The 24,983-nt window shown below is 36.3% G+C and overlaps 1 long non-coding RNA gene across 1 annotated transcript in view; it reads right to left on the bottom strand.

Annotated features, from left to right (window-relative positions):
* Nucleotides 1-6,276: 6,276 nt before the first annotated feature.
* The window catches only part of LOC149136046 (uncharacterized), a 42,116-nt gene continuing 23,409 nt past the window's right edge, over nucleotides 6,277-24,983 (bottom strand). Inside the window, exon 3 of the long non-coding RNA XR_016241498.1 lies at nucleotides 6,277-8,016. This is a non-coding gene — a long non-coding RNA (uncharacterized LOC149136046). The remainder of the gene's footprint in view (nucleotides 8,017-24,983) is intronic.

The following is a 24,983-nucleotide window of genomic DNA, read 5'->3' as shown; positions in this document are numbered from 1 at the left end:
GTGTATTGCGAATATGTGCTTTGTGTGCATGTTTTGTGAGTATGCATATGCATATGTATGAATATTACTAAACTTCTTCAGCAATTCTATGCATTCTTTCTTATTCACATGACTGTTATTATCTTTGTAGTATTTATATGCATTTTTTTCTGCACTACTTCTTCCTTCAGAGTAATAGAACATTTCTCTTTGTTCATTTTAGCTTGTCTAAAGAAACAGTTGCACACTGTGAAAACTTCTGAGCAACAGGTCACTGAGCCAGCCTAAATAAATTCAGTTTCTCTCTCACTCTTTCTCAGTATGTGTGTGTATGTGTATTTGTGTGTAAAGGACAAATACTCAAATGAAAATCATAACTTTGGTGAGTACGAATCCGATAACAAGCATGTCTCAAAAGCAACAAATTCATGTACCTGATGACAAATATGATGAGGATTACTTAAAATTTGATTTTTCTTGAACTAGTATATGAATATAAAAGGATGACTAAATCATTGCTTCTTTACCATTTAGAAAGATATTTTAAAACTAAACACTCATATCTTGAAGAAAAGATTCAAATCATTTTTAAAGATTGTCAGAACAACAAACCAAATGGGCAAATATTTTTAAAAGTATAATAACACTTTCTGAAATAGTTCAAATTACATCTTATAAAATATATAAACTGGCTGCATAAAAAATTAAATCTCATATTTTGGCAGACTCAGTTATTTTGCCAGCATGTAGAAAGATTAAGATAATGATTTCAAATGTTGACTCAAGGCCAGCAATTTTGAGGGAAGTGGGTAAGTCAATTACTTCAACTCCAGTACTTGACTGGTGCCTAGTTTATCGACCCCACCCCTAGTATTCCCACCCTGTGAAAGGGATGAAAGATGCAGTCAAACTTGTTGAAATTTGACCTAAGAACATAAAGAGCAGAAAGAAAAGCATTTTATCCAACATGCTAATAAATCTGAGATCTCAATGTTATTGCCAAGATATGTAAAAAGTGATTTTATTATGACATAATCCATGAATAACTGATCCTTGGGATCAGCTGGAGACACAGTAGACTGACAGTCATCAGCTTCTGTTTTGAACTCCGTTTTGAACCTTGGTGGATATCATCATCATCATCGACATTTAATGTCCATTTTCCATGCTGGCATGTGTTGGATGGCTTGACAGGAACTAGCAAGGTCAGGGCTACACCAGGTTCCATAATCTGTTTTGGCTTGGTTTCTACAGTTGGATGCCCTTCCTAATGCCAACCACTTTACAGAGTTCACTGGATGTTTTTTATGTGGTACCATCATTAGTACTTTTTATATGGCACCAGCACCAGTGCTTTGTACATGGCACAAGCACACCAATACTTTTTACATGGTACCAGCACCACTGCTTTTTATGTGGCACCAGTACCACTGCTTTTTACATGGCACCAGCACCAGTGCTTTTTATGTGACATCAACACCAGTACCTTTTACGTGACACCATCACCAGTACTTTTTATGTGGCATCAGCACCAATGTTTTTTACATGGCATGAGCTCCAGTACTTTTTATGTGGCAGCAGCATCCACACCAATGCTTTTCTTATGTGGCACCCTGGTTTTAGGATCTCAGTTCTGTTGTGGTGGGTGGGTCTCAATTCTGTTATTGAAAAAAGAATTTGTTGGAATTGTTAATTTTATTGAAAGGGGATCTTTAAAGACTCATTTGTATTGGCATAAATTTGCACTGTAGATGCTTATTTTCACCCAACATAGTGTGATGGCTGTCAAGTAAAATGGTGCTCTTTTGTGTGTATGAACTCCAAAACAAGCTTCTTATGTTTTTTGAAATAAAACAAAGGTGCTTTTATGAATATCTTTAATGTGAAGTTTCAGTCTCTAGCCTGGAATATTTGACAGGAATATTTCAACACCTTAATAATCTGAAAAAATGTCTACCTCAAATCTAGAGATAAACTAACAACATACCAGTAAAAGATAATAATTTGTTAAAGAAAAACTAGTAGTTTTGAAATATTTCTTTTCTATTATAGCTGAGCGTTTGACAATGCTGGAAGAGAACCTGAATTTTCATTTTCTATCATGGTTGCATAGTTAAAAAGCTTGTTTTACAACCACATAGTCTCAGGTTCAGTCTCATTGCATGGCATCTTGGGAAAATGTCTTCTACTATAACCCCAGGCCAGCCAATGCCTTGTGAGTGAATTTCGTAAACAGAGAATGTGTAGAAGTCCATCTTGTTTGTATGTGGGTGTGTGTGTGTGCTCACTGCTTGAGGACCAGTGTTGGTTTGTGTATATCCCTGTAACCTAGCAGTTTCCCAAGGATCTCTGAAGTAACAGAGTGACAGAGTGCATAGCTCACTGATGAAAGAATCTCTCCAAGGTCAAACCACTACATCTTCACATTGAGAAATTTCAACTCTGGTACCACAGACAGGTGATTAGAATTGAAAGATGGATTCTTCAAGCTAAGCCAACCAATGGGAGATGTAGGGGTAGATGAAGAATGAGATGGTTGCATTAATATCCATTGTCTTGGTTAGTCATGCTTGGCAATTCAGCTGGAAAGCCTAATGACAGTTGCTTCTGATAGAACCCTAATAAGGTGGTACCTTAGGACTCTGCTCCTATGACCCTCCCAGTAATAGCAGGCTGAGAAGAGGAATAAATGGAGAGGATAAAATAATTAATCTGTTTATTGCACATAGGTGTATCATGGCTGTGTGTAAGAAGCTTGCTTCCCAACCACATGGTTCCAGGTTCAGTTCCACTGTGTAGCCCCTTGGGCAAGTGTCTTCTACTATAGCCTTAGGCCAATCAAAGCCTTGTGAGTTGATTTGGTAGATGGAAACTGAAAGAAGCCTGTCATTATATATATATATATATATGTATTGTGTGTATGTGTGTGTGTGTGTGTGCATCCTCACTGCTTGAGAACCAGTATTGGTTTATGTATATCCCTGTAACCTAGCAGTTTATATATATATATATATATATATAGATAGATATATGTATTGTGAGTATGTATATATCTATATGTGTGTGTCTTTGTGGCTGTTTTCCCCCCATCACCACTTGGCAACTGGTGTTGGTGTGTTTATGTTCTCATAACTTAGTGGTTCAGGAAAAGTGACCATTAGAATAAGTACTAACCTTAAGAAATAAGTCCTGGAGTCGATTTGTTCAACTAAAGCCCTTCAAGGTGGTGCTCCAGCATGGCTGCAGTCAAATGACTGAAACAAGTAAAAGAATAAAAGAATGTTCCAGCATTGAAAAACAAAAACTCATTAACAGCCTTCAAGTCCATGTTTTACACAAGCATGACAAACAATAGTCTTCTATAATTTTCTCTAAATTTCCTAACTTTAAAACACATTTTTTTGCTACATATATGCATTTGTTTTGCAAGATTCTTGATGTGAAATCATGCGTTGAAACTGATATTGTTATACTTGGGGATGGTCGTATTTTGCCAATTAAACACATATACTATATATTTAGTCTTCACTTCAGCTTCCTTATTATTCTTCTAGTTTCTTTGTCAAAAAGCACTTTCGTCACACATCTTGTGACTTCATCAGTGACTTTCTATCCCATGTGTCTCCTCTTGTTCTACTTATTCCATTTGCTTTTGCACTTTCCATGTTACACAAAAAAATGAAATATAATAGAAATCATGTCCAGTAAGTTCACTACAAGGAAAGTTCACCGTCGCTAATTCACTGTTTTTTTTATATTTTTAATAAAATAGTCTTTAACTATTAATGGTGAGATACTATGGATATATTTTCTTGGTAAACTTTCCTCACAGTGAATTGATAGTGGTAAACTTTCTTCACAGTAAATTGATAGCGGTGGACTTATGTGTTATCAATAGAAATATGTTCACTGACATATTTCTATTGTATTACATTTCGTAAGCACGTAGTGATATAATTTCACCAGATATTGATAGCTATAATAGTTGGTAGTATTATATAAAAAAACTTCTCTCTCACTCAACTATGTTCCACATTCTTAACTGAACAAGCTACATGGTAAGTTCACAAGCAAGAGATTAATGACTTACTTTTGATTCTTAGATGATACAAATTTATGTATTTTATGTTGCATATTCACTTTGTGAACAGAATGAACATCACAATGTTCTTATTGTTTGTGGTGAGCTGATAATTAGTGCTACTAGATATTGTATAACACCAAGAATGTCATAGGAGAGACAACCTCTCTTACCCACTCAGAGCATACGCTGTTCAGTTTCTGTGACTGAAGAGGAGCTAACCATTCCAAAATGCTTACATCTCACAATCTGGGTAGGTGGCACTGCAAGCTGATTTTGGTATATTTACCCCATTTGCCTACCACAAGAAATTTTCTCTGTGACAAAACACAGTGAATAGCTTCTTTACTGGTTCAAATATGCCCCAAGCATATTTGAACTTGTAATAACCTTGTATTTATTACAATGTTCTATTTCCGTCTTTCCAAGTTTGAATGTTGATCGAGGCTTACATATGGAATGTGAGTCACAAATAGTATTTCTGATCTCTTCTTGTGTCATTAAGTGAAAACAGATTGAGAGTCATTGTTGTAAGAATTAGAATATATTTTATACACCCTATTATTATAGATTCCGATATCTGGAGAAAAATATATTACTATGTACATATGAAATGTAATACAATAGAAATATGTCTGCGAACATATTTCTATTATATTTCATTTTTTTCTTTGTGTAACTGGTTTCTTCTTTTGTTTAATTCACAGCTCACCCAGCATGAAACATGTTGAATAGAGTCGTGCTATAAACTTAATATCAACGTCATGACATACTAAAAGCACAATATTTCTAATAAAAAAGACATTTAAAAAAAATATTTTGCTTAGCAATCATTGGTAAAAAAAAGGTTAAACTTCGTAGCTTTAGTAATTTCTTAAATATCAGAGCAAACACCCAAACAATCAGTAAATACATGCAACTAAAAAGAGCGGTACCTAACTTGATCTTGGTTGAATATGTAGGATGAAGGGAACGATGGATGGTAGTGAAGTCCACCATTCCTGATTTTACAACAATATTAATGGATACAATCATCTTACATGGAAAACCACTTTCTGCTATATTCTCCCAACAGTTGAGGATCATTTTCTGATTGTTATTTTTAGGCTGCCTTTACAGATATCAATCAATGCATGGGTAATATATTGATTCGTTTCATGAACACAAATCTTGTATTTGTAAAGGAAAAGGAATGCAATTTTGTAACACTGAAGCCTTTCTCAGTTGAAGGCTAAACTAAATATATGATAGTATTCAGAGTTCTTTATTCATTTAAAACCAAAGTCAACTTTTCATTTCTTCCTTCAAGATTGACACAATAAAGTACCAATCAAGTACTCATTGTCATCATCATCATCATCATCATCATCATCATCATCATCATCACCATCACCATTGTCCTCCTCCTCATCAGCAGCAGCATCACCTCCACCACTACCACCACTGCAAAAACTGCTGCTGCCACTGATGCCACTGCTGCCGCCACCACTACGACCACCACAATGACCACTACCATCATTATTAATTAATGTCTGCTTTCCATGCCAGCATGGGATAGCTTAACATAAGCTGATGTGCCAGATAAATGCACCAAGCTCTACTTCTGCTTTGGCATGGCTAGGAAGTGTCAAATGCCCTTCTTAACACCAACTACTTTAGAGAATGTACTAGATGCTTTTTATGTGGTATTATCAACAAGGAGGTCACCAAGTAACTTGCAAGACAAGACTGCTGCCTCAACTGAGGGGTGAGTAGTACCGAGGGAGGCAACTTTGTGACAAGTGAGGAGAGGTTAGGTAAAAAAGGTAGAGGTTACTTTCTTGAGTTGTACCAACTCATAAGGACTGACTTTCCAGTTTCCATGGCATATAAATTCCCCACCTGGATGGGATGCCAGTCTGTTACAGGATTACTGTACATTCTTGACAGCTGAGCGGACTGGAGCAACATGAAATGAAGTGTCTTGCTTAAGAACACAACACGTTGCCTGGTCCAGGAACTGAAACCACACTCTTATGATCCTAAGTCTAACACCCTAACTACTAAGCCACGTACCTCCACAGGAGAGGTTAGAGTATAATAGACAAATAGAGACAGGTCTCTTGCAGGAAAGACTAGGGTTGATTTAATAAAATATACCCTCCAACGAAATATGTAACCTACTGCTAGTGTTAGATATCAATATATATAGTATTTGTAAATTTTGCAGGGTAAGGGGTGAACTCCTGAAAACTTCAGACCATAATATGGCTACAATAATTTTGGGGAAAGCCATCATTATCATCAGCATCATCAACAACATTTAATGTCTGTTTCCATGCTGGCATGGGTTGGACAGCTTGACAATAAATGGCAAGGCCAGGAACCACGCCAGGTTCTATTGTTTGTTTTTGCTGATTTCAACAGCTGGATGCCCTTCCTAATGCCAATCACTTTACAGAGTGTATTGGGTGCTTTTACGTGGCACCATCACCAGTGCTTCTTACATGGTACCATTGCAGATTCTTTTTATGTGGCACCAGCACCCATACTGATTCCTTTTACATGGCACTATCGTTTTAGGATCCCAATTTTGTTGTGGTGGGTGGGTCTTCTTGAATACAGCAATTCATCACATATCTCAGTCCTTTGTCATCTCCTTCAAAAGGCTTAGTGTTTTGAGATTGGCCGTCAATACTTCGTCCCACGTCTTCCTGGATCTCTCTCTTCTTCAGCTTCCCTCCATCTGAAGTGATTGATACTTCTTTATGCAACTGTCCTCATTCATCCTCATCACATAACCAAACCAGCACAATTTCCTCTCTTGCACACTGCATATAATTCCTCTTATGTCCAACTTCTCTCTCAATACTACACCTGCACACTGACATTGCACATCCAGCAGAACATACCAGCTTTGTTCCTCTCCAGCCTTTGCATGTCCTCTGCATTCAGGGCCCACGTCTTACTACCATGGATACTATAATGCATGAATACTATATTGCCTGAAGCTTCCCCTATCTTATACTCAAGATATTTGAGCCTAGTTAAAACTATATAAGAAACTTACTCTTCACTCAGCTATATTCCACATTCCCAACTGAACAAACTTGTGGCATGAAGCAAGAGGTAACCCCACTGGCGAATCAAGGTCACAATTGACTTAGTTTTGATTCTTAGATGATACAGGTTTATGTATTGCATACACTCTTTGTGAACAGAATGAACATTACAATGTCCTGTTTCCCTCTTTCCCTAGCATATAGAGCTTTTGTGCTTTGTGAAAAGAAACTAACAGTTACAGCTGTACTAATTCACACAATAGTTGTGGTGGGTAGGAAGAGGTTGAGGAAGAGTAGAAGTTGACTTTATGGACTGCTTGAGTAAATTGTTGAGCTGAAATAAAAACATTTACTGATTCATAATAATCACAACACCAAAGTTCTATTAGGTTAAAAAAAGAATTAAAAAAGAATATAAAAACACCTGACACCGTTAGAAATACAATTTGATTTATGGTGACTGTTATTATAAGAGAGAAACACATTTATTTAATCTGTATGGTTGTATGATGAGAAATCTGAGGTTTATTTCTGATATTAATTATTAATGCATCAAATTGGAGACATTTTTGGTTTCACAGAAGTATTATCTGAGTTACTATAGCAATTGCCCGACAAAAAAAAAAAAGAAGCAAACAAACAAAAAAACTGCTGCATAAGTAAGTGATAGACCAAGACGACATGTTTTATTTCAAGTAGTTGACTCATTTGAATCGTTTGCACCTAGTTTTCATCTTCATTAATGCAACTTGTATTTAATACTATTACTGAGTCATCAATCATTCCAAGTTTGAATGTCAATTGAGGCTGACTCCATCTCCTACCTTCACCTCAACTTTGTCTGTCTAGCTCTCTCTGTCTGTCTTTGTCTCTGTCTCTCTCATGATAAAGCTTTCTATTTCTTTGTTGATTCATCTTTAAATTGGTTCAATGGCAAAATACGTAATGCAAAAAAAGAAAAAAGTAACTAATAATAATAATAATAATAAAAGAACAGGATTAATATGTTGTTAATTCAGTGTATTTTGACATACATTAACTCACCTCACAATCATCGTTCACATTTGCAACGATCAAAATATTATGACCTGAGGTAATAATTATAAGTGGAAAACTGAACGAACTGGAAACATAGCCCAATCTGAGATGGATTTTCCCCCAACTTCTTCACTCTTTCTCCTCCTTTATATCCAGTTCATTTATTTCACATTCTCATCCATCTCCCTCTATTAATTTCCACTTGTTTGCCTCCGTGCTGACATCATACTCATCATCATCGCCACCACCACCACCAAGTTGCTGCTGTTGTAGTTATTCTCCTCTTCTTCTTTGTTGTTGTCCTCCACTTCCTCCTCTTTCTTGAGGCAATCTCTATTCTGTGCTAGAACTTGTAAGACATTGATGGTTAGTATAATGTAAAGTAACTTGAAAAAAAACAAACAAAAAACATCCATTTATATGTTTTCGATTCTCGCCTCTTGATTTGTTAACAATTTACTCATCAAAGATAAGAAAGAAAATTCCCCAAAAGACAGCTGAGAATAGCTGTCTTTACATAATTTCTTTACCAAAGTAAGGGTTAACAGCAGGGCTCAAATATTCTGCTTTACTACGACAAAAGTAATTTAACCCTTTAGAATTCAGATTACTCTGTCACATGTAATGTTTATTTATTTTTTTATCTTTTACTTGTTTCACTCAGTAGTCTACGGTCATGCTGGGGCACCATCTTGAGGAATTTTTAGTCAAACAAATCAACCCCATTACATTTTTTTTAAAGCTGGGTACTTTTCTATTGATCTCTTTTGCTGAACTGTTAAGTTATGGGAATGTAAACACACTTGCACCAGTTGTCAAGCAGCAGTGAGGGACAAACAGACAGACACACACATACATGCATATAAAAGATGTATATATTTTACAGGCTTCTTTTTGTTTCCACCTACCAAATCTACTCACAAAGCTTTGGTTAGTCCAAGGCTATAGTAGAAGACCAAGGTGCTACACAGTGGGACTGAACCCAGAACCATATGATTGGGAAGCAAGCTTCTTACTACACAGCCACATCTGCACCTCCACATAGCCACTACAATGCCTCCACACAGCCATTCCTGTGCTTATTTATTTACATTTAAAAAAAATTATTATGTATTATCTTGTAGCTTGGAAATTTCAAAGCTGTGAGTGCTTATTTTTAGAATGACATTGGAGAACAGGTGTGAGATGCTGAATCTGGCCAGTTTGAACATAAAACAAATAAAATGTTTGGGCCGGATATGGCTGAATTAAATGCTTCCCTTTTTGCTTCAACTTCACTGCTTCATTTTATAAATATCACAGTTAAACATTAGTACTTATTGCTTAGTCAAGTGAAGGAAAGACAGTACTTGTGATACCTTTTAGAGCATTCAAGACTAGTGGAAAGAAAGGAGGACTATCTTCTCAGATCAGATATCTGGTCTGGATGCTTGCAAGCAGAATGGACTCTGCTAAAAATAACCAAGAATCAAGTGGTGGTGTTCATGAGGTCAACAGATTTTAAGTTTATTGCTTGACTAGACATTTCTTTCTCAGAATTGCTTCTCTCTGATGTCACTGAGCTCAATGCAGAGCTTTTAGTGTCTTTGTTGAAGCAGTGGAACTGGTTACATTAAAGTGTGAAAATAACAATTCTGTGGAAGTTTTACCTATGTTTTTCAAGATTTTTCACCTGTCAGGATGGGTTCTGTTTCTGACAAAATGTAACAAATCTGTTAGAGACAATTGGAATGGTCTCTAATCCAAACCAGGTACGCCTTTCCACCAACAGCTCATCAAGTAGCCTCAAAGTTGTGCTGCTCCATAATGGAAGACAGTATCCATCTCTTCCACAGGTTCATTCAGTGTTTAGATGGTGCAGGTCGTTATGAGCCACCTAATATGACTCTCAGAAGACTGTAATTTCACTGGTAGTAAACCCAGATGAAAAACATATACAAGCAAAGTTGCAACTTAAGCACGTTTATTGTGGCCACATGTATATGTACAATGGAATGATAAATAGAATGGTTGGTGTGTAAAGGCCATGGTCTTCTGTGCTATGCTCCTATCTGCTAGCTGGTGGTTGTTGAGAGAGGCTAGATCGCATCTTTACAGTTTGAGGTCCCAGTGCAGAAAGAAAAAGAGATAAGGTGTCTGAACCTTAATGTTGTGTAACACCCTCTATCTCTGTATAGCTAGCTTGTGTACTTGCTGTCAAGGGGGGTAATGCACCTACAAGTGTATTTCAATGAAGAATACAGCAGTGTTAAGAACTTGCTAAAGTCCTTGGTATGTGATGTATATAGCTGGGAGGTTTACAGAAACTTCAAAATGGTAGTATTTTTGACAGGCCTTCAAGGCAACTTCTCCAAATTTCACTGTTATCTCTGATTATCATTATCATTGTTATTATCATCATTATTGTAATCACTATTATCATTATTATCATTATTATTGTAATCATTATATAAGGCAGCCAGCTAGCAAAATGCTTAGCAGCATGTCATCTGTTTTTACATTTTGAGTTCAAATTCCACCAAGGTTAACTTTGCCTCCTGTCCTTTCGAGATCAATAAAATAAGTACCAGTTAAGCACTGGGGTCAGTGTAATCAACATACCACTCCCCCGAATTTGCTGGCCTTGTGCCAAAATTTGAAATTATCATTGTAATCAGTGTAATTTTTTTCGATTTGATCTATGCTGTTATCACTTTCTGTAGTATCATATGGAAATAGTGTATGTGCATATCAGAGGGTGTGCATGTGTGTCAATGTGTCTATGTGAATCAGTATGTATATATCAATGTTTGTAGGTATCAATGTGTGTGTGTGCCAAATATCGGCAAAGATGGTGTATGCCAGTGTGTCAATATGTCACTCAGTGTGCGAATGTGTGTGTATTTCAGTGAGCATATGTAACAATGTGTGTGTCTATCATGTGTATATGTAAGTATGTAGGTATCAGTGTGTATGCATACCAGTGTGTGAGTGCACCAGTGTATGTGAGTATGTAAATGTGTGTGTGATGGTTATAAATTAACTCCAATTCGGAGAATTACAACTGTCAGACTGTGTGACACTTTGTATATCTAATTTATTGATAGCACTATCTATATGTCCTGTTTGATTTTCTGATATCATGTATGTTTCATGTTTTTATGTCTTTATTTATCTATGTTTTGATTGGGTGTATTTCACTGTACTACTTTTTTGAAGGGAAGTGGGTCCTTCTCTCAGTTTCTTATGGAAACTGTTAGCAGCCTAACTAAACATATATCTTAATAGAGCTAAGTGAAAGGGCGAGAAGAAAGAGCAAGGTACTTGTTTAAAACATCACAGGAAGAGATGCAATCTGCACCTGTGATGCAAGACAATTAATTGTACAGTATCTCACCAGTAAGGTACAGATGCAGGATGAAACAATTGTAATGAATTTGAATAAAGAATCTCATGAATTCCATTTTCTATCCTATCTCTGATCTATTTATATAGACTCCACAGATACCAAGGAATTCCTGAAATAAATCCAGTAGCATATACATCCCTACTGATGTAGACATCAGATAGCCAATAACTGTGGACATGCTTTACACAGCATACTACAAGGTTTTTATGTGAATATAATTTTAATTTTAACTATATGTGTATGCATACTATATATATATATACAAGGGGTTGCTGAAAAGTTCCTGGTTTTTAGGGTATTGTGAAAGGCCAGGCTGGAGGCTCAACTTTCCAAATTCTTTTACAGGGTTTAAAAAAGTTGAAGGACTGCTGCAATAAGTGTGTGAATCTGAGAGGGGAATATGTTAAATAAACTCATAATTAACTGATCCTCCTGTATTTTCTCTTACCCAAAGCCATGAATTTTTCAGCACTCCCTCATACATACACACATGCTCATGCACACACACACACACACACACACACACACACACACACACACACACACACACATCCACACACACACACACATATATATAATGTAAGCCTGGATTGGTTATAAACTCATTTATTCCTAATGCAGCAGTTGACATAAACTACGCTCTCATACTGAAATTTAACCTTTTAGTATTTAAACCAGACATATCAGGCCTAAAAATTCTACCTGTTTCATGTTCAAACTGGCCAGATCTGGCTTCTCACACTTACTCTACAATGTCATTCAAAAACTAAACAATCAAACGATCGAAAGTCATTGCTATGAGATAATGCAAGATTAATTCAAAACAAGGTAAACAAGAGCACTCAGAGAGTACAAACCTCCACCAAGGCAACACCAACGTCCTCTCAATGATTAGCCAGAGATGATTTTTAAAATGAGAATATCTGAAATAAACTCTATTGCTCTCACGAACGAGAATACTAAAAATGAACCCAAAAGCTCTCAAAAATTAAGTAAAAAACCAGAAAAATAATCCAAAATCTTTGTCCAGTACCTTATCGATCCCACTGGTAGTCATGGAATGTGAAGGTGGGTGTACAGGCCATGTTTGTAATGCTGTGTGTGTGTTGTCTGCAGTGGGAACAGGAACAGTTTTCTCTATAAAGGCCTTTTTCAGTCTATCCACTGACATAGTGTCTTTACGACCATTAAGGTCTATAGTGAAAAATTTATCCATGCATAAAAGAAAATGGAAAGGACCTGCAGAGGTTTAACAGATGTTTAACAACATCATTGCACACAAAAATGTGAGTCCAAGAAGTAAAGCTTCCTTCAAGGCAGAGCTAGAAATGCAATTGTCAAATAGGTGAGAGGTTTCAAACAGGAGCGATATATTCAAAATTGGTAAAACTAAAAATTGTTGAGGATAAATTAAATTTACTTTTGTTACTGAATATGTTAGTGTTATTTAATTTCTGAAAGGTTTTGCTGCCGTTTGTTTATGTAGTTTGATTTCTTAATCCATCAGTTTCTACTAAGATAGAAATGCGAGTAAAAGGCGGAGAGCTGGCAGAAACGTTAGCATGCTGGGCAAAATGCTTAGTGGTATTTCGTCTGCCGCTACGTTCTGAGTTCAAATTCCACCGAGGTCAACTTTACCTTTCATTCTTTCAGGGTTGATAAATTAAGTAGCAGTTATGCACTGGGGTCAATGTAATCGACTTAATCCCTTTGTCTGTCCTTGTTTGTCCCATCTATGTTTAGCCCCTTGTGGGAAATAAAGAAATAAGAAATATGAGTAAAATTAATGATAGAGAAACAAAAATAAAACTAGAAACAGCAATGCTGCCATAACTTACAAAAAAACCATGAGTGTGCTTTCAAGAGAGATAATCAGAAAAAGACTTGAAAGTCAATGTAAGATCATTAACACTTCATGTAAAGTAAATATAACAAATATTCCAGAATCCTTGTTCAGTACTGGATTAATCCCAAAATCTAATCAGTTTGTGCCAGTCATGAGGCCAAACATCCCTGAAAGTTTCATCCAAATCCATCCAATGAGTCTTGAAATATCTTGCCAATGGACAAACAAACAAACAGACATGGCTGAAAACAATACCGCCACCTTCACTAAGGTGGAGGTAATAAATAAACATTAAATTTGACAGAGTAATCTGAATGCTAGAGGGTTAAAAAAATTACAAGTCCACAGGTGCAGGAACACTGGGTGTCTCTCTGGTAAATCCAATATGTAAGTATTTTGAAGAGTTGGATATAATATACAGAAGATGAAGAATGATTACGACTTGTTATAATTGTCTGTAGCTCTTCATTTCTAACCACACAGCATGTAAATGATTCCATATAAAAGATTACACTATAGGTGGAGGCACGACTGTTTAGTAAGAAGTTTGCTTCTCAACTACAAGGTTCAGGGTCCAGTCCCACTGTGTGACCTTGGGCAAGTGTCTTCTACTAGAGCCTCGGGTCAATCAAAGCCTTGGGTCAATCAAAGCCTTGGGTCAATCAAAGCCTTGTGACTGGATTTGGTAGATGGAAGAAGCCCATTGTATACATACATATCTATGTGTCTTTATGTCTATGTCTGTCCCCCATCACTGTTTGACAACTGGTGTTGGTGTGCTTGCATCCTTGTAACTTAGCTGTTCAGCTAAAGAGACCAATAGAATAAGTACCAGGCTTTCAAAAATAAGTACTGGGGTTGATTTGTTTGATTAAACTTCTTCAAGGTGTTGCCTCAGCACCGCTGCAGTCTACTGACTGAAACAAGTAAAAGATTAAAAGATTAATAGCATTCATTTATGCCTCTTGGCGTTGAATTCAGTGTAAAAAGGTATAACTGAATGCTAGTCTGATGAAGTGCCATTCAGGTATATTCAACCATGCATATTATGTTATCTTTCACATGGAATTACTTATGAACAATGTGGCTAGAAATGAAGTAGTACAGAAACAATTGTAATTGATAATAAAGTTGTGTTACATTCAATCTTTGTCTTCTTCCTCTTATATGTATCTTTCATTTAAAATTTTTTTTTTACTTGTTTCAGTCATTGGACTGTGGTCATGCTGGGGCACTTTCTTGAAGAGTTTAGTTAAACAAATTGACCTCAGTAGTTATTTTTTTTAAGGCTGGTACTTATTCTATAGGACTCTTGTGCTGAATCGCATAAACAAACCAACACCAGTTGTCAAGCAACAATGGGTGACAAACACAATAGAAGCAGCTCTAGAGTAAGGTCTTTATCTATATGACAACTATTAAGTATTATGTATGTATGTATGTATGTATGTATGTATATAAATGTGTGTGTGTATGTGTGTGTGAAGGCGCATGGCTTAGTGGTTAGGGCATTTGGCTCACGATCGCAAGGTTATGCGTACAATTCCCAGTGACGCGTTGTGTCCTTGAGCAAGACACTTTATTCCACGTTGCTCCAGTCTACTCAGCTGGTAAAAATGAGTAGTACCTGTATTTCAAAGGGCCAGCCTTGTCACACTGTGTCATGCTAAATCTCCTTGAGAACTATGTTAAGGGTACATGTGTCCATGGAGTGCTCAGCCACTTGCACATTAATTTCACGAGCAAGCTGTTCCAGTGATCATATCAGTTGGGACCCCCATCATCATAACTGATAGAGTGCTCTGAGTGGTTGGCGTTAGGAAGGGCATCCAGCTGTAGAAACTCTGCCAAATCAGACTGGAGCCTGGTGTTGCCATCCGGTTTCACCAGTCCTCAGTCAAATCGTCCAACCCATGCTAGCATGGAAAGCGGACGTTAAACGATGATGATGATGATGATGATGATATAGGAGTGGCTGTGTGGTAAGTAGCTTGCTTACCGACAACATGGTTCTGGGTTCAGTCCCATTGCATGGCACCTTGGGCAAGTGTCTTCTACTATAGCCTTGGGCTTACCAAAGCCTTGTGAGTGGATTTGGTAGATGGAAACTGAAAGAAGCCTGTCGTATATATATATATATATGTATATGTTTGTGTGTCTGTGTTTGTCCCCCCACACCATTGCTCGACAACCAATGTTGGTGTGTTTACATCCCTGTAACTTAGCGGTTCAGCAAAAAAAACCGATTGAATAAGTACTAGGCTTACAAAGAATAAGTCCTGGGGTTGATTTGTTTGACTTGAGACAGTACTCCAGCTTGGCCACAGTCAAATGACTAAAAGAAATAAAAAGAATATAAAAAAAAGAATATATATAATATAAAGAAAATGGAGAGTGTGAACAGATATATGATAGGCTTCCATACAGTTTCCATATAGTTATTCCAGGTTAGGAATGTTTGAACTAATAAGCTCCTTGATGGCAGATATTAAACAATAGTGAAAGAAACGGTTATTTAGTTGGAAAGGATAGTATATGGTGTCTGGAGGAAGGAGCAGTGATATAAATTCATGGTGTGAAAGAAAGAGAAAGAAAGAGGCTATATAGTAAGAAAGGAAGTGCGGGAAGGAAGGAAGGAGTAGTAAAGCAGGAAAATTTAGGGTCTGAGTGAGCTTGAATGGGTGGAAGGGAAGTTGGAGTAATAAAGAGTTGGTTGGGTGTGAAAGTATGATTGAATGCAAATGCAGGGGGTATATAAATAATATATTCACATATATATATATATATATATATATATATATATATATATAAAAACATGTATTAACTTATATATAAATTTATGTACTGATCTGTGTGTTTTTTACTCATGTATTTGTATGTAGTCTACTTCCTCTACTAAACACCTTCATCAGCACCATTGCAATCAACACACATAAAAACACATACACATGCATACAAGCCCATTCTGCTAAACCAAATCAATGGTATTCCCACACACTCCTGTACGCTCATACATAATCCATTCTCAACTGACTCCTTACAATCCCTCATTCCCTCTTATACATACAAACTCAGGAGGTGGATGTATGTGTGAGACACATTCACCTCCTAACACTTCTACAAGACTTCATTATGCCCTCCCTCTTTCCCTTTTTCCTATATAACTCACTCTTTCACTCCCTCCCTCCCTTTCTCTACCCACCTCTTACTTTTTTTTTATTGTATGAATTCTTACTCCTCCTTCTCTCCTTTGCTATCATTTAGTGTTCATTCCCATTAAATAATGATTCTTGAGCATAAGTTACATATTTCCTATTAGGTAGCTTGTTATGTGGTGCCTATGGCTATTAGGTCAATGCTTTTTTTATGTAAGTAATTTTGAGTATAAGGAGCTATGGGAAGAGGAACTATATACATAGTATTTGGTATATTATCCCTGACCGAGAGAATTGTTCCTAGATAAACTGTAATGGCCTTGCATTCACAACCAACGCAAGCCATCTAGTGGTAAACAATAAGTTACTGTCAGACTTGCTAGAGAAATGAGTTCCACCAGACTTATATGCCCAAAACATGCTGTGTGATAAACAAACCCTTGGTAAGTCTATCTGAAACCAGTTGAAGCCCGCCTTAAGTGACTGCATCATCCATCTTCCACCAGGGAAGATGTGGAAAGTGCACTGATAGTGTCTTGATAGGAATAATATGAATATGTGGCAGAGTAAACATCACAATTTCCACATGGAACCATATTTTCAAAGCTTAAAGACCTTACACATGAGATCAATGGGTACAACAGGCATTGCCTTGAGGTTTGTGAAACAAGAGGGAAGAACACTGGAGAAATACAGACTGAATAAAGACATTTACTCTTCCTTAACCCCTTAGCATTTAAACTGGCCATATCTGGCCAAAATATTCTATCTGCTTTAGGTTCAAAGAGGTCAGATCTTGCCTCTCACACCTACCATATAACGTCGTTCTAAAAATAAACAGTTACATCATTAAAATCTCAAAAATACAAGATAATCCATGATTAATTTCAAGCAATGTAAATAAATAAGCATTTCATTTGACAGAATAATCTGATTGCTAAAGGGTTAATGGAAAGAAGAGGGGTACAGCTATGTAAATGGTGCAGTGTTCTTAGTCAACAAATCCATCAAGAATACTCTACTAGGAGACAAAGCAGTGTCAACCATCCATCTGTTTCTACACTAGAGTGGCACAGGCTATGCCCTGACAACAGATTATGATGATGATGAAGATGTTGATGAATTTATAAAGATTGACATGATATACTAAACATTGAAAGCAACTTCAGAACCAATGTGGTGAAAGCATGACCAGAAGGATTTCATCTCACCTTCATGCTACAACAACTGAAACAAGAGGAGATTGCACCGAGTGGAATTTTCCAGTTATATAATGGAGTAGACTGGAGCATCTGTGTAATGAAGTGTTTTGCTCAAGAATACAATGCATTGTCTGGTCCAGGAATCAAAACCATGCATACACACACACATATATGTGCGTATGAAGATGTGTGTGCGTGTATGTGTGTGTGTGTGTGTGTGTGTGTGTGCGTGTATCTATATGTATAAGTTTTCGCAACTTTTCTATCTCCACACACATCCCATCTGCACATGATAATATTCAAATACTCATGCACGCATACACATCTACTAGATCCTACAAATGCCCAACATATATGTGCATGCATGCTAATATGCACTCACATAATCTCAGATTTAAGCCAATACTACTCTCACTTAACTTGCCATTTCTAGATTTTAAAATTAAATTACTACTACCAACTCCATGGGCAAAACTAAGTCTTGCAATTCTTTCCTATGACATTCTAATCACTTGTTCATAGTACCAGAGCAGTATCCTGCTAATGTGTGTGTGTGTGTGTGTGTTATTTAAAACAGTTTGATTTAGCCCCATGTGACTTAAAGTTTTTAGGCTCTTCACAGAAACTCAGCTCGCTGAGCTCAGTGAACCAAATGGAGATATGCAGGAAGTCCCAGCTGGCTTCTGGAAACTGGGCTGCAATTGGTCAAGATGAGTCACGTGGGGTTGTTAGAAATGAGATCAGCATCTCAGCAACTCCAGATGCATTAAAAAGGAGAATTTCTTGGACCACATGGTTGAATAGCAAGCTGAAGGTGCTTTGCTGTCTGGCCAGTCTTTGAAGGGACTTGCAGGCAACAGTGTGTATATACCAGATGTATGAGTGCGTAGATGTGAGTTTCTGATGATTATGTGTTTGTATCTGCTATGCATGTATGTATGTTCAAGGGTGCACATGTATGTAAGCTGTCATGTGGGTGAGAACTGATGGCATCAGCTCATTGGTGCATATGTGTGCGTTTACTAAACTGGGTGTATGTATGGGTGCAGGTGCAAATCAACCATGTGTGAGTACTTGCCTGTGCAAATATGTTGGTGTATGTGTCAGTTGTGTATATCAGCTGCATGTGTATCAGTTGTGTGTGTATGTGTGCATGTATAAGTGTGTGTGCATTACTGCTGGCTGCATATGCATGTATGCACATGTGTGTTTAGGGTGTATGTATGGAAGTCTGTGTGTGTGTATGATTGGCTAACATGAGTATGTACATTCCTGTATTTATAAGTATGAATGTGTGTGTGTTTGTCTGGAAGAAGATGTATGCGTTTATGCATGTATTTTCATCTGATGCATGCATGTGGGTAAACATATATATGCATGCTTTTGGTATTTGCGTACATGCGCATGACAGATGTATACTAGTGTGGCTGCAATGGCATTGCTAGGAGTGAGGGAGTTTGGTGTTGTATTGAAATTTGTCTACTCACCTGTGTAGATATATATATATATATATATGAGATGGAGAGCATTATGTAGGGTCCAGATGGGTTGTTCATATAATCTTTATTAGGATGGACCCACTCACTTTGCTCCAAGTCTCCTCTGCAGCTCATTACATGGTTGAGTCAGGTGATCCTGAACAATAGAGCTGCATAGATATACATACAATACACATACATGCACTCACACACATACATACACATGCATGCATGTGCATGCGCACACACACTCGTGCTTGTATGTCTATGTATTTATATACACTGCATGTAAAAGTTTCAACAACATTTTGTTTTCTGTCTCAACAATATTTTTTCTTCTTATCCTTTTAGATTTTACTAATTTACTTTTTTTGCTAACTGAAAGACAATATAAAAAGTTACTTGCAAGACACAAATTGTACACACAAACACTTTAATTTTGGGCGCATTCTCTTATCTTGATCGCACAATTATATATGTATATGATAGCTGCAACTTGATTTCAAACATTGCCATCACTTGTTGCTCTATTAAATGCAAGCAGCACAGATGTGACTTTTCAATCTTGTTAGGTACCTATACTCTTTCGCACAGATGTTCAAAGAACATAGCACCAATGCTGACACATGCTTGGTCAGCTCCTTTCAGACTGTCCAACATATGCAACCTTCTCTGCCTGATGATTAGCTAAGTTGAGTACACCTTGTAGAGTAATTATTACATCAGAGGATCAGCTAGCAAAGAAATATATGTAACCTGCATTTTACCTGTTCCACTCCCTCACTTTGGATACACATATACACATCATTATCAACATTTAATGTCACTCTTCCCTGTTGGTGTGGGTTGGATGGCTTGACAGAAATTGGCAAGGCCATGAGCCACACCACACATATCAAAATCACAATATACATACATGTGCATACTTGTAGAATATTTTTACCTAGTGGTAGATGCCATGTTCTTATTTTTATGAGCACTCTTCAATTTTCTTGATAAATATTGAGCATAATCTCGTTGTAGGGAATAAATATCTGTGTATGTTATCTTACTTGATCTGAATTAATTATAGAATGATTATCCAAGTCTCTGGCACATGATAGCAGAGGGTTGATTTTATACATGTGTGTAAAATCAAAAATATTCATTACCTAAGTACATCAAGGAATAAAGTGCATAGACTTCAATTCAAAGGAAAATCTAAGATTACTAACTGCATTAACTTAACATCATGTTTATATGTCTTGTGTTTCTCCTTTTAGTACATCTGCTAAACCTAAACTGAGAAGAAAAAAAAACCCCAAAAAAAGACAAAAAAAAAACAAAAAAAAAAGAAGAATGAAAACATATTTGTCATTCTGTGTCCTGTTTAAGTATATGCTGGTTTTTATCTCTGTACAAATCTAAAGATTGCGAACCTGTTTCTAGCATAGATATTATATAAATTGCTGTAATTGCAACTTACAAATTATTTTAGTAGATGACCCAGATAAATGACTAAAGACTAATAATAGATACAGCAAGTTGGTATAAACCAGATAGAAGCATTTACTTCAATGGTACCCTTCTTCAGAGGATCGAATTCCCTCTCATTTTTTTTTTATCATAGACACTATGTTTACTCCCCCAGCATTAGCTGTTTATTTTTACCTTTGTTCTTGTCCTCAGTTCGAGCTATATATGAGTTGCATAGTTGATGCAATAGGTTTAGCTCTGTTTTATCTGGCATGAATAAAAATGTATACTATTTCTCACATTAATATGTAATTACACTTCATTTTAAGTTCTCTCTCTAACATATTCAGTATGTTGTACATTATCTGTCACATGTGCACCAATTTACACGGTGTTAGTATTTTGTACATCCTTTCACACATGATAAATAATTTGATTACAAACCTAAACCTACCTATTGTTCAGTATGTTAAAATGAAAATTTCAAATATTTAATCAGTGATATACTTTAATTTCTTCTTTGTATTTCAGTTGCATAAGTTTCAGTGAGATAGACTGAAAGCCAATTCAGATATAGAAAATAAGAATACTTGTTAACGTAGTTAAATGACCTACAAAAAAAAAAAAGAAAAAGGGTATTGAGAATAAAGTTCATACATCTGTCTGGTGCATTATATCAGTACCACATGTCATTTGTTTGAGAAGAGAAATGGAAAATGCTAAAGGCATGCCCTTTGTCACTGTTTGTTCGCCACTGACTCATAAGAACAGAGGTCAAATATAAGCTCCTGGAAAGATATTCAGTTAAGGAAATTTACCTATAAAGGGAAATTTAAATAACAGATCATGTAGTAATAGTATCATTTGGTTGGTGGTATTTCACACATACATAGAAAACTGGATAATAATGGTATAGGTTGACCTTAGTAGTAGATATGGACTACAATTATAAGAGAACACTGTTATAAATTATTGTAGTAAGGATAAGCTAGAGCAGTACATTATACTGTGTTAAAAATATAAGCACCAACTTAATTGTTTTTCATGGTGCCTCTGAGATGTTTAACCATGACCCAATTCTATTTTTCTATAGGTGCAGGTTGGGCTGTGGGGTTAAGCAGCTTGCTCCCCAACTGTGTGGTCTTCTTACTGTGATACACCTCAGGCAAGTGTCTTCATCTATAGCTACAGGTGACCAAAGCCTTGTGAGTGGATGCAGTAGATGGAAACTGAAACAAACCTGTCATAGCTGTCTTTTATATATATATATATATATATATATATATATATATATGCGCACAAGTGGCTGTTTGGTAAGAAACTTGATTCCCAACCACATGGTTCCAGGTTCAGTCCCACTGCATGGCACCTTGGGCAAGTGTCTTCTACTATAGCCTCAGGCTGACCAAAGCCTTGTGAGTGGATTTGGTAGACAAAAACTGAAAGAAGCTAGTCATATATATATATATGTGTGTGTGTGTGTGTGTGTGTGTGTGTGTGTGTGTGTGTATGTATATATGTATTTGTGTGTCTGTGCTTGCTTGACAACCGATGCTGGTGTGTTTACATTCACGTAACTTAGCAGTTCAGCAAAAGAGACCAGTAGAATAAGTACTAGGCTTACAAGGAATAAGCTCTGGGATTGATTTGTTCAACTAAAAGTAGTGTTCCAGCATGGCTGCAGTCAAATGACTGAAACAAATAAAAGAATATATATAGGCACATGAGTGACTGTGTGGTAAGAAGCCTGCTTCCCAACCACATGGTTCCAGGTTCAGTCCCACTACATGGCACCTTGGGCAAGTGTCTTCTAGTATAGCCTCAGGCCAACCAAAGCCTTGTGAGTGGATTTGGTAGACAGAAACTGAAAGAAGCCCCTATCACTCTCTTTTTCCTTTTCTTTTGTCAAAGAAAATATTTGTTCACTATTTTACCCTCCTTCTGGTCTAACGACCCTCCATGTTTGTTTTGTTTGGTTTTCTTGTATGTCTCCACTGTCCTGTTTTTGTTCCCAACTTTGACCCACCATAAATCCCAAATTTTATTTTGATACTTATGGTAGCAACTGTCTTCGAAGACTCATATTGTCGTTCAATGCTCGAAATGAGGAGTAGATAGACAGCCAACAACTGATGAAGAGTCGTTCTTTATGTTACTTGTCCTGTTTTCCATTAGTTTCTCTCATTGTTTGCCTATTGAACTCAATTATTTTCGTATTTCATGTTGTCTACTGTTGGTGACGTCCCATATCTATATATGCATGTGTGTGTGTGTGTATAAATAAATAAATAAATATATATATATATATATATATATATATATATATATATATTATACCCGGTATTTCCTGGGAAAGCGGGACTTATCCCTTGGTTCCGTTCTCATAATTATTTTGCTAAGTCAGTAACAAGAATACAAAGTATGTAGTCCTTAAAATGTTTTTTGTGCATTTATTGAGAATACCGAACTCTCTTACACAAAATCTTGTGTTTAGGAATTCTCAATAAGTTATGAATACCCATATTATGAAGTCAGCTATGTAATAATATGAAAGTAATTACCCGATAGTGAGAATTCAAATAAAGTAGCTCTGAAAAGGGCCTTAATATGTTCCCAGAGTATATAGAACTTATGAGGAAATACCAATAAGGTATGTATACTAAAATCGTGAAGCATGTTACGTAATGACATGCTAATCAGATATGAGATAATAACAATTCAAAATAAATAACTCTGAAAAAGGCTTTTGTGCATTCACATAGAATATTACCAACAGTGGTGCTAATGTTGGTATATTTGTGAATAAGACACTAACCAAAATAAGTGGATGTATTGTTTAGGAAAATACTATTTACTTGTTTAAGTGTTGTACTGGATAAATTGTGAAAACAACTCAAATAGTTCAAATACTAAGAAATAAGCATACTCAATTTAATTTATATGAAATAATATACAAACATGAACAGGTTATTTCCCTTGGCTATATATATAAGGATCCCTTTCAGGAGCGAATGGGTTATTTCCCTTGGATGTTTAAAAATAATATATTAGTTATATGTAGTAGATATAAGAATCCTTTCCAGGGGCCCTGTTATCGATTTTTTTCAACAATCTAAGTATGTCACTAGTTTTCCAGACACAAGTTCTACCCACGTGTCAAGTTTCATCAAAATCGATAAAACAATGTAAGAGGAATTAGATAACAACACCACAAACATACACACCCACAGATTTCCACATATGTAGTATATATACATATAAATATGTATGTATGTACAGTAATCCCGTGACTATCATGGGTGTTATGTTCCAAAATCCACAAAGTAGAAACAGTACTGCATTGTATATATCTTTTTATTATTTTTATAATTTGTATATATTTATTTTATTATAAATGCAAAACAACACCACACACTTACCTCCCAAGTTTCGTTTTCCATAAAGTATCTGTGATTATTTGTTTACTCATCTATGGTACACTACGTATTTTCTTTTAACATATTTTAATTAATGTATTATACAGTGCAATATTGTACTGCATTTTAATTTATTAATTTTTCGATGTGAAAATGCTTATTTTACTACAGCAATAATTAAAATCTTAAAAAATATTAATATTTATGGGCTGCAGAAACCCGTGATATATTGAGGAGTCCATGATATAAATTTACATATATTAGCCAGAAAAATCCGTGATATACTGAGGTTGTGCAATAGGTTAACCATGGTATGGCGAGTGATTATTGTATATATCAGTGTGTTCATGTCTTTGTGTTTGAGTTCGTTCCCCACTTACCTGTCACAACTGAAGTTGGTCAGTTTACTTCCCTGTAAATTAGCAGTTTGGCAAAAGAGAGTGATAGAATAAGCCCCAGGCTTAAACAATACATACAAGAATCAATATGTTCAACAAACCCCACTTCAATACAGTACTTCAGCATGGGTGCAGTCTACTGACTGAAACAAGTAAAGGACAAAACATAACCAGTGTATAAACTTGAACAACTATGTGCAGTTCTGAGTTCAGTCCCACTGTGTGGCATTTTGGGTGTCTTCTTTTATGGCCAAGGGCTGACCAAAGCCTTGTGAGTGGATTTGGTAAATGGAAACTGAAAGAATCCATCATATTATATATATATATACACACACACACACACCTGCTTGTTGTTCATACACCTGTCTTCGGTCTTTTGTTTTCTTGTAAATTTCAATTGTATGTATATATATATATATATATATATATAATACACACACACACATCATCATCATCATCGTTTAACGTCCGCTTTCCATGCTAGCATGTGTTGGACGATTTGACTG

Source organism: Octopus bimaculoides, chromosome 4 (genome assembly GCF_046866305.1).
Source record: "Octopus bimaculoides isolate indiv1 chromosome 4, ASM4686630v1, whole genome shotgun sequence".
NCBI lineage: Eukaryota > Metazoa > Mollusca > Cephalopoda > Octopoda > Octopodidae > Octopus > Octopus bimaculoides.
The sequence above is the reverse complement of the archived record's forward strand: the minus strand, read 5'-3'. Positions and strand labels throughout refer to the sequence as shown.